This window comes from Achroia grisella, unplaced genomic scaffold, assembly GCF_030625045.1.
Source record: "Achroia grisella isolate CSIRO2021 unplaced genomic scaffold, CSIRO_AGI_Agris_v1 utg640, whole genome shotgun sequence".
NCBI lineage: Eukaryota > Metazoa > Arthropoda > Insecta > Lepidoptera > Pyralidae > Achroia > Achroia grisella.
Genome location: NW_026712977.1, coordinates 1793125 through 1804229, shown reverse-complemented (window position 1 = coordinate 1804229; position 11105 = coordinate 1793125). Strand labels below are relative to the sequence as shown.

The 11105-nt window shown below is 32.5% G+C and overlaps 1 long non-coding RNA gene across 1 annotated transcript; it reads left to right on the top strand.

Moving 5' to 3' along the window:
- Positions 1 to 866: 866 nt before the first annotated feature.
- Positions 867 to 7680, top strand: LOC131849176 (uncharacterized). Its single transcript, XR_009357780.1, has 6 exons — positions 867 to 1446; positions 1749 to 1903; positions 4456 to 5164; positions 5424 to 5623; positions 5701 to 5857; positions 6256 to 7680. It is a non-coding gene; the product is annotated as an uncharacterized LOC131849176 (long non-coding RNA).
- Positions 7681 to 11105: the final 3425 nt, after the last annotated feature.

The following is an 11105-nucleotide window of genomic DNA, read 5'->3' as shown; positions in this document are numbered from 1 at the left end:
ATTTCCTCAATGCATATGAATAGGTCTTTATTTAAAAAGAAAGTCAGATAAAACAATACTTAAAGCGGCAATGTATATTTATAAAGGCCAATTTAAACAAAGTGGCAAAATTGTAACATTTTTAAGGATGTTTTTGTATGGAACAATAAATGACTTTGTTTTACTGATAATTTGGTAGCAACCTATATATTTCTAAAATTAGCAGTGTCCTTCTTATTACTGTGTTTATCTTTGTTTAACATATTAAAATATAATTAATTGAATGTTGTTAGTTTCTGACTATTATCTGCAATGTACTTCAAATGTATCCAATTTCAGGTGTCTCTGTAGCGATAAATAAATGTCGTTTTGCATGTATTTGTTGTAGAGTTTAGATGATTGAATTGTATAAGCTTGGCATATCCGTACGTATATTATAAACATTAAGTATAAAGTACGTTTCGTGAATGTTGTCTTTTATTAAATTAACTTAACTCTAAACAGAAGTTTTTTTTATTATTTTACTTCGAATAAATGCTACTATGATGTAGCTAATGGAAATTTAATTTATTTATAAAAACTTTCACTAAATACGTCTATTAATAGGCGGTTCTTTGATTAAGAGTCACTTTGGTCTGTCAATGTAGTGTAGTGTATTAATGGTAAACAGGTTCTATGGTAATATGGTAATATTCAGGTAATATATCTGCAGGTAATTTCTGTGCCTCTAGTGGGAAAGGCCACAGTTCCAGTTATAGCCTATTTCTTTTTACGGTTACTTGATTTCTTTAAAACCACAAAGTTAGCAACCACGTAAAATAACGACTCCTCAAAAGTAGGAATTTTAAATGAAGTTCTTTTTCATTAGAGGCACAGATTGTGGGGTGCGGAGCTGGGAAACCTCCACGTTGGCTTTGTCATTGCAGTATTGTAACTCGTCAATCGGGCAATGGCAGGGCTGGTGCACCCTGGGTAGCAGTTAATAAAGAACTCTCACGTGAGCAATTATTAACTGTTAGCGAATTCCCGGACACCAGCAGGACAAGTCAGCGATCTCAGGAGTAGGGATGGTTTGCTCCCTAAACCCCCGACAAAAGTCGACTTCTCTAGGTATCTGAGAGATCGCTGGCTTGCTCGGCTCGCTTGTTTTCCCCTTGTTTTTTTTTCTTCGTTTATCTTTCATTTTTTGTTCTAATGTTAGCTATTCTTTTATCTTTTCTGTCTAATTGTTTCGTTCGGTCTTGTGTTTCCTTTTTCGTTTCTTGATGTGAATTAACAGCTAACATCTCACATGACCACCCACAGTGGCACCGCGCACATCCGTATATTTAGGAGGAGGTATATAGGCTGATAGCAGTGTGACGCGAGATTTATTACAAACACTTCACTGAAGAAACACAAACTAATACAACCGGGAATCGAGTTATACGGCTGTGACACGTGCATACGTGCACACGTGTGACAGAGGTGAGTTCTTATCCTAACTGATTGATATCATTATTGTAACACCACTTTTCCAACAAATCCGAGGCCAATATTTGGTAAAAAGGTAAGAAATATATATAAAGAATAGTTGGTTGTGCGTGTATAATAAGAAAGAAGATAAGGAAGAGAGTATAAGAAATGTCATGTGAATGCCAAAATTAATGGGTATTGGTTGTGTTTGATCCCTTAAGGACTTAGTGAAAAGATTTTAATAATAGTGATTGTGTTATATGCAACATTTTGTTTCGGATACATGGCTATTATATTATTAGTAATATATACAGAGTTGCTGTCGTTTATACCACCAACGGAGCATTCATGCTAGCAGTATACCGATAGTGGTCATCCACTCTGTGGACTGGAAGTAAATCAAGGCTGCAGAGGATGCTCACGCGCATCGAACGAACGGGTGAGGTTACAACAAACAAAAGCAACAAAGGTGAGATCTAGTTACATACATTGCTATGTAGCTACAGGGTTTATTGTTATTTACATATGTTACGATAATAAAGGAATTTCATTTCTTAACCACTAATGCAAAATAAGTTTCATTGATTCCTTGTATAACTTACCAAAGTATACTGTCCGACTACCGAAGCCACAACATCTTGTTTTAAGCCCAATTTCAATAAAACGGAATATTTTCTTTTGTTACATATATTTTTTTATAACTAACTTGTGACATTAGTCACAAAATTTCATTATTATCATAACATTTACGTCTAGTACCGTGTCCTTCAGAAGCGAATACAGATAATTTGGTAGCATCCTATAAGTATAGGAAATGTTAAAAATGAATACGCAATGATTTTACTGGTATGGTATATTGACTATTACTGGTTAATAGGTTCTGTGTAATATGTCCGCAGGTAATTTCTGTGCCTCTAGTGGATGGCTATAATTTAAATGAAATTCTTTTTCATTAGAGGCATAGATTGTGGGGTGCAAAGCTGGGAAACCTCCACGTTGGCTTTGTCATTGCAGGATTGTTTTTCCTCGTTGATACGTCCGCATGGAACTCGTCAGTCAGGCGATGGCAGGGCTGGTGCACCCTGGGTAACAGTTAATAAAGAACTCTTACGTGAGCAGTTATTGACTGTTAGCTAATTCCCGGACACCGGTAGGACAAGTCAGCGATCTTAGGAAGAGGGATGATTTGATCCCTAATTCTTCGACGAATGTCGACTACTTTGGGGTATTTTTAGTGAAAGATTGCTGGCTTGCTTGGCTCACTTATTTTTTGTTCGTTTCTCTTTCGATGTTAGTTATATTTTTGTTTTATTCAGTGTTGTGTTTCCTTTTCCGTTTCTTGAAATGAATGAGTACGAGACCTGAGTCTGGAAAAAGATAACAAAGGTGCCTTATAGAAGGAAAATGAGAAAAATTATAGTAGTTTATTGTATAAAAGCATAGATAATAATAACAATTTTAATAGTAATGGTTAGTAATGCCGCACCCTAGACCACGCTTAATAACTGCTCTTATAAGAGTTTTTGTTAGCTGTTGGTCAATTCCTGGACGTGAGCTCGACGAGTCCGCGATCTTAAGAGGAGGAATGGTTTTCTCCCTAAACCACTGACAAAAGTCGACTTATCTAGGTGTATGAGAGATCGCTGCCTTGATGGGCTCGCTTATTTACGTCTCTGCTTTACTTTGTATGTTGTGATGTTAGTTATTCTCTCTCTATTCTTTTATCTTTTTTAATTTTTGTATTGTTCGGTTTTGTTGTGTTTCGGGTAGGAGAAGTCCGCGATCTTTGGTGGAAGAATGGCTTGCTCGCTACAGTTTCGACAAAAGTCGACTCCTCTTGGGATGTGAATGATTTCTGATTTACCCTATGACTGATTATTCTGTTGTTTTGTTTTAGCTTGTTGTTAGCTAGTATTTCTCTGTTATTTTATCTTTCTGTCAATTTCTGTTATATTTGGTGTTGTGTGTCCTTTTTCGTGACTTCAGCCGAGTGAATACGAGACCTCACTTAAGAAAAAGTAAAACGTCAGCGAGTTATCTCCCCGCAAAGCCCAAGGACAATTCAAAGATTTATTGAAAGCAGATAGATGAAGCAACGCCTAAATCGGCAAAGGGCATTTCATTAAGCCAGTGTACACAATATACAATATTAAGATTTATTAATAATGTTTTTGTATGAAAGAATAAAGGACCTTAAGGACATGATTTCTTTCATGTAAATGAGTTTATACGACCATTAGTATGATGTCATCTGTAAAAGGATATGCAGCTGTATCGTACATATTTTTTTGTATTTATGTAACATAATAAAGTATAATTCTATAAATTGTGTTTGTTCTTGATGTATACCTATTGTTCCTTGTAATTTGTGTTATTTACACTATATGCACAACATTAAAGTATGTAAATAAATGTGATTTTGTAGGTATTTGTCATCGAGATTATGTAATTTAATTGTATAAGCTTCCTATAATATATGTATGTGATATGTTATAAAAATTAATTATGAAGAACTTTTTATTCATTTTATTCGCTGTACCATTTTAAACAGAAGTTTGTTTATTTATTTACTCTAATATCCACTCTACTCTAACAATCTAGGGTATAGCGACAGTGCTCGTAATTTACAATAACTGATAACTAAATAGGTAAATATACAAGAGTTCTAAAGTTGTCTTCAAACCTAAAATTAAAATAAACATTTAACTTAATAATTTCAGTTAGAGTAGTGTGGCGATGATTAGATTTTTCGGTAAAATAGTTTAGTATGGATTGACATATGTCAACTGGAATACATGGTCCAGCCTATCACTGGATGAAATCAAATTTAACAAATCCTTCTCCATATACATACCAAGTATTCTAGTAAGTACTGTACTTTAAATCTGATATGAGCTTCTCATGTTAAAGTTAAAGTACGAAAACTCTTCTATCCCCTAAGGTAGCGTGTTAATACATATTCCTACGCGTATACTAAAGACCTAGAAAAAATTATATATCCATATTGTTTTTCATTTGCAGGTACGGTTCTGTTCAAATATCAAAAAGGCCAAGAAAACAAAGTATTTTTTGTTCGAGAATTGAACCTACAACCCGTAAAGCGGTGGCTGCTAGATCAATCTGTCAATAAAAGGGCCCCAGTACCTGATAGCAGGCTCCAACTCGCCCAAACTGAATAATGCACATAGGACTGTAGGCATTTGGGCTGCGGAGCCGGGAAACCTCGACGTTGGCTTTGTCCCTGCTGGACTACTTTTCCTTGTGGTTACGTCCGCGTGGAACTCGTCAGTCACGTAATAGCCCAGCTGGTACACCCTGGGTAACGGCTAATAACTGCTCTTATGAGAGTTCTTATTAGCTATTGGTCATTATTCCCGGAGGCGTGCAGGACGAATCCGCAATCTTTCGGTCCCTAAACATTCGACTAAGTCATAGACTGTTCTGGGCATGCAAGGAATCGCAGACTTGCCCAACTTGCTTCTTATCCTCTTGTTTTCTTCATCTTTTTTGTTTTATTTTGTATGTTTTCTTTTATTGTTTCTGAGTTCTTTTATATTCACTATGTTTTATCTTTTCTATTTTTTCATTCGGAGTTGCATTTCCATATCTGTTTCTTAATGTGAATGAGTAAGAGACATTATCCTGGAAGAAAGTAAAGATTAAAAAAAGGTAACCCAGAGAGGTAACCATTTAGAGATGCGAAAGAAAAATATAAAGTTTATCGTAAAAAGTAAGTATAGGTAATAATAGTAATTTTTAATCTTCTGGTAGTTATTAAATATATCGATTTACGTGTTTAGTTTCCACGAATATTATCTTAAATATAATTATTGTATTCAACAGAATGGTCATCTTAATATTAAGTTTTAGTCCTGTGGTAGTCATTAAATATAACGATTTGCGTGTTAACTTTAACAAATATTATATATTTTTTTAATTTTTAAGTAAATTACTGAATTAGTTTAAATATAATTATTGTATTTCAACAGAATGGACATCATACCTCCCAAATTGTAATGGTGCTGGATCAGTTGATTAATGATTGTATACTGGTGATGTCACACGAATCACAATTAAGTAATTCCATACGAGGGTTGACGTTAAGCAGAAGCAAACTTACATCTAATTACTAGTATATGACAAACTTTTGTTGGCGCTGTACTAATGATATGACTATTTTGTTCATTACGTAAGTTTATTTGAATATGAATTTATATTACATATTTTTAGTGAAAGAATTAATTTATATTATAATTTAATTTCCAGGGCAGGTAACATCTCACATGGCTACTCACACTGGCACCACGCACATCCGCATAGATGTGAGGCGTGTATTGCCAGATTTACTACAAGTACTTCATCAAAGAAACAAACGAATACATCTGGGAATCGAGCCATACGGCTGTGTCACGTGCTAACAGAGGTGAGTTTTTGTTTCGTCCTAATTGTATTAACATTATTGTAACACCACTTTTTTAACAAGGTATATACTACCCATATATAAGCTGAACCCGCGCAGATATGTGGAGTGATAACATTCCTAAGGGTTGCGGGGAATAACTAGAAGAGAAGGGCTGAGAATCGTGCCCCGCCACTGGACATTGTCACCAATTAAATATACAATGTACGTTGTATAGAGCGAGTAGATTAAAGCAATCCGAGATGGATTATGGTATTTTCTTTGCTGTCAAATTACGAGTAACAGTGCGAGTAGCCTATTTTATACTTTAAAGCGGTCATAGCCAAACTAAGTTATCGTCAGTAAGTAATTCCTTTATTACCATTCCATTCTACCACTTATATACAACACTTTACTTTCAGCGCCTGTTGATGCAGTCAACAGTTCCAGCTCGGCGAAACAATCTTATCACAGCATGCGGTTTGTCATCGAAAGCACATCGGCCCAATCAAGTATCTACGTCGAAGGGTGCGAAGTCGAAAGAATGAATCAATTTCTGATTATTTAGGTTTATAGTAGGTATATAAGATTTTAAATTATATAAATGGTTATAACGATATTATCATAATGATAATAAAAGAATTGTTCGTCTCTATGTAATTAAATTATGTAATACAATAAAAATAAAACAAAAATTCTTCACGGTTTAGCACACCGCTTTATGGTCGTGGGTTCGATTCCTCGCACCGTACAAACATTGGTATTCATGAGTATGATAGTTTGTATCGGTCTGGGTGTTTTCTATGTATAATATGTATTTATTTACAAAAAAAATGTATCCATGTATTTATATCAGTTGTCTAGTACCCATAACACAAGCTCTGCTTAGCTTGGGACTAGACGGCGCTGTATGAATTGTCCTGAGATATTATTATTATTATTAAAAAGTATGTCTCTTTAAAGTGGGTTAGATAAGCAATAGCTATGGGACATATTTATATTCTTTTAAAGGATAATTACATAAAGTATAATTTAATTTTATTAAGGATGTTTTTTTTTAATACCATAAATTATATTAGGCACACGAATTTCTTACACTCTGCATATACTATACTACAACTATAAAAAGAATGCAGATAAGTTGGTAACATTCTATATAACAATATTATATATATGGAACTTCACAGAATTTCTGTTCATAATTCATGCTTATTTACGATTATTATCTATAATGTAGTACAAGTGTCTATTATTACACTATATATATATAATTGATGTGATTTTATCAGTAATTGTTGTAGAGATTAGATGATTGAATCGTATAGGAATATAGAAGTAATATAGGTAACTGGAAAATGTAACTATCATTATTTTTTTTTATTATTTATTTATTTACAACCTTTATACTGAAGAGTTAATAATAATTTATTTATTTGTAATCGATTTACTGTACATGTACAGTACAAGATGTTATGGAAAACAGTAAAAGTGCTATATTCGTTACCATCATTTGATTTTTACATAATTGTTATATTTAGTAAAATTAAATATATTTATAATATTTTTTTAAGAAATGTCGGGTTAGGAAACAAAACTAACTGAAGTACAAGTGAATGGATATTTATTTATTACTCTGTCACGCAAAAACTATAGTACCAATTTTATTTCCAACTAGCTATTCCCGCGACTTCGTCAGCGTGGAATTTAACTTTAATTTTCTAAAATAAAAGTTAAAATAAGGAGTAACTTAGGCTAAATTACTCCTTATTACATCAGCTAACTGCCAATAAAAGTCCCGTCAAAATCGGTTCAGCCATTTCAGAGATTGGCCGGAACAAACAGACAGTCAGACATAAATTGTAAATAATGTTATTTTGGTGTATGTACAGTATTTATATTCATATGCATGTAAAAAACGGTTATTCCAATATTACAAACAGACACTCCAATTGATATGTATAGATAATATATGTAGTTAAACGGGTCGCGCGCAGACCACGGCTAGTGCAATCTAGCCGAAATATCGTGAGAGGAAATACCTTTATTTACCATAAAATTATGTGTATATTTTATTGTTTAAATCATTATCATAATAGAATAGTATTCCCATTCACTGTAGATACTATAAAAAGTACTATTTTATCTATGTATGTAATCTTATTAATTTATTGTCAATTTTTATGTTTACTTTGTTAGTAATAGCTGAGAGCTTAGGTGCGTCATCGTCGATTGTATTAATTTACTGATAAAGGCTATAACAGAATAGCAGAGAGTGTGGACTCACTGCCCCCCTCTGAGTTATAGACCGTTTTGTCTCGTTTATTACTTTTAAATTTGATTATTATACTGGCTGTAGTCGCGACTTCGTCCGCGTGGAATTTAACTTTATTTTTCTAAAATAAAAGTAGCCTAAGTCACTCCTTATTAAATCAGCTACTTGCCAAAAAAAGTTCGTCAAAATCAGTCCATCCCTTTCAGAGATTAGCCGGAACAAACAGACCGATAAACAGACAGACAACAATTGTTAAAAATGTTAATTTGGTATATGTACCGTATTTATATTTATATATGCATGTAGTACAAAACGGTTATTTCAATATTACAAACAGGCACTATAATTTTATTTATATATATAGATTAATATCTGTAATGTAGTTCAAGTGTCTATTACTACACTACGTATATAAATTGATGTGATTTTATCAGTAATTGTGTAGATTAAATTAAATGATTTAAATTAAATTATATAGGAATATAAAAGTAATATAAGTGGAAAAAGTAACTGGCATTATTATTTTCAACCCTTACACCGAAGAGTAGTGAAGAGTCTGTACATGTACAGTACAAGATATTATTATTGTATTTAGTCAAATATATTTGAAAGCATAAATACGCTGGTATTTGCTTGCTTTGCATTTGCTAAAAAATAATGCAACAAAATTGACTTAAGTCATATGACAATGAGTAACTGTTTGTGCATATCAATAAATTATTAATAATAATTAATATACCTATATAACCTATATAGCTATATCTTTTAAAGTTATAAGTTATAACCAACATGTCATAATTATGTATAGGTATACGCTATATTACTTTAAAATATTATCAAAATCTATTACCTACTACGTACGTACTACCACAGATAACATAATATGTACTACTATGTACTAATACAAATAAACCGAGATTAAACGATGTCGGTACCTAACGGGTGTATTCCTAGTATCATATTGTCGCCGTCGCCATTCCAAAGGACTAAGATGACATGCCCCTTATTTTGTCATTTCACTGCATGGTATACTTTACTCTTTGTTAACCAAACCTACGATCGAATATACAATACAAAGCAAACAACTCGACGGTTGAAATATTATAGACGAGACTTTCTCAGACTACCTTTTACGGTTTACCTTAATTATCTGAAAGCTATAGGGCAATTATACACATATAATTACGATAAAATCACGGAATCTTATCAAGTTTTATATTTTATATTATAAATCCTATATTTATACTCATATAAAATTTGTTTTGATTATTGAGAATCAATCAAAATAAATAAGACGTAAGATCCTATGATTTTTCTTAATTGCACGTCTAAATAATGATCGCGTCTAATTTAAAACAGTATAGGTACTACATACAGTATAGGTAATTACATACACTTTAAAAAAATTAAATTCATAATCACAAGCGAAAAATTCAACACAAAAAATAGATAAAATCCTGAATGGCACGCAAGCTTTCCCGCGTTCAAAAGGGCGCGCTCTTGATCACAAGTGAAGGGCTCATGGACAGACTTCACAAGCCTTAGTTCTAAATTTGCAAAATCTATTTTTAAATGAAATATATTCGAGTTTGTTAAAAAAAATGGAATGAAGGAAAAAGAATATTTTTTTTCCATTATTTTCTGTTTTCTTTTTGCTATTTGTTTTTTCTGTAATAAGTTTTATACCGTTTCCTTTTTTTTCTAACTTTTTCATTAATCTATACATGACGCCTATCCCAAATGCGGATAAGATAAGGAAAATCAGATGATGACCCCGTATTTTGTTCCACTACCATAGGTACAAAACTTGTACAAACTTATTTTATAAAAACATTCGAAGTAAAATATTTTATAGGGACATATGGTTCCTCCTGGAAACCATGGGACTAACTGACCTTATCGTATCATCCGCTAATGATGCCTCGCCAACATAAACCCGCATGCTGGTGCACCATTATCATCCATTAAAAAACTGGTATTTGTGGAAACAAATAACGCTCATGATATTTTACTAACTAATTATAAAATCCTAGGTATATAATATATTTATATTTAATACGGATACCTACGAGTATTTATAGGTATTATTTGTTAGTTATCTCGAAATCTTTATTTATTATGTACGAAATACCATAAACAGTAAGTATAAATTCGTAAAGTAAGTGTAAATAAAATATATAAATAAGCAGCGTTCATTTGTAACAATTTCTCTAGAAAATTGAATAGTCATTTGAAGTATTTAGTTGGATATATTTATAATAATTAAATTTATATATATAAACTTTATTAATCCTCAAAAATAAATAACATATGGAGATACTAGCGTAGCCGCTAAAACCCAATTACAAAGGAAGAGAGAACTAGCCCGAATAACAAAGCTGTTTTTTGCCTATAACAAATCGTATCTAGACAACAGTATTGCTGCGCGGTGTAAGTAAATTCACCACATATTATGATGTTCCGCTCGGTTTTACTTTTGTATACACTAATTCGATAAAACTATACTCTCAGCTATGAATTCTGATTTCTCTTGGAGAAACATCGTAAATTGAGATTCACGATGTTTCTCCATCAGCGAGGTTAGTGCCTAACAATGTGGCAAAAAATAAAATTTTCTATTCGTTACCAAAAATAACCATTTTAACGCTGCTGTATACAATGGCAACCCTTGCAAAAAAACTAGTCGGCGCCATTTTATGAACATGCTGTGTTACCAACTTATTTGTAAATCGAAGAGGCGCTAATAGCAGAGTGGTGTTGTCATTATATAAATATTGATTATATATTAGGGTAATAGAATGCTACCCTGTGCTAGATACACAGTATAGATCTAGATTTATTTACATTTCTAATATTGAGAATCTTAAAAAATACAGTAGCATTATATAATGTACTGTATTTGTTGATTATAAATTGAATATAGTAATGAAATTTTATTTCAACTGTAGCATAATGGGTAAAATGTATACTATATGATGACAACATTGAGTACTTAAGCGA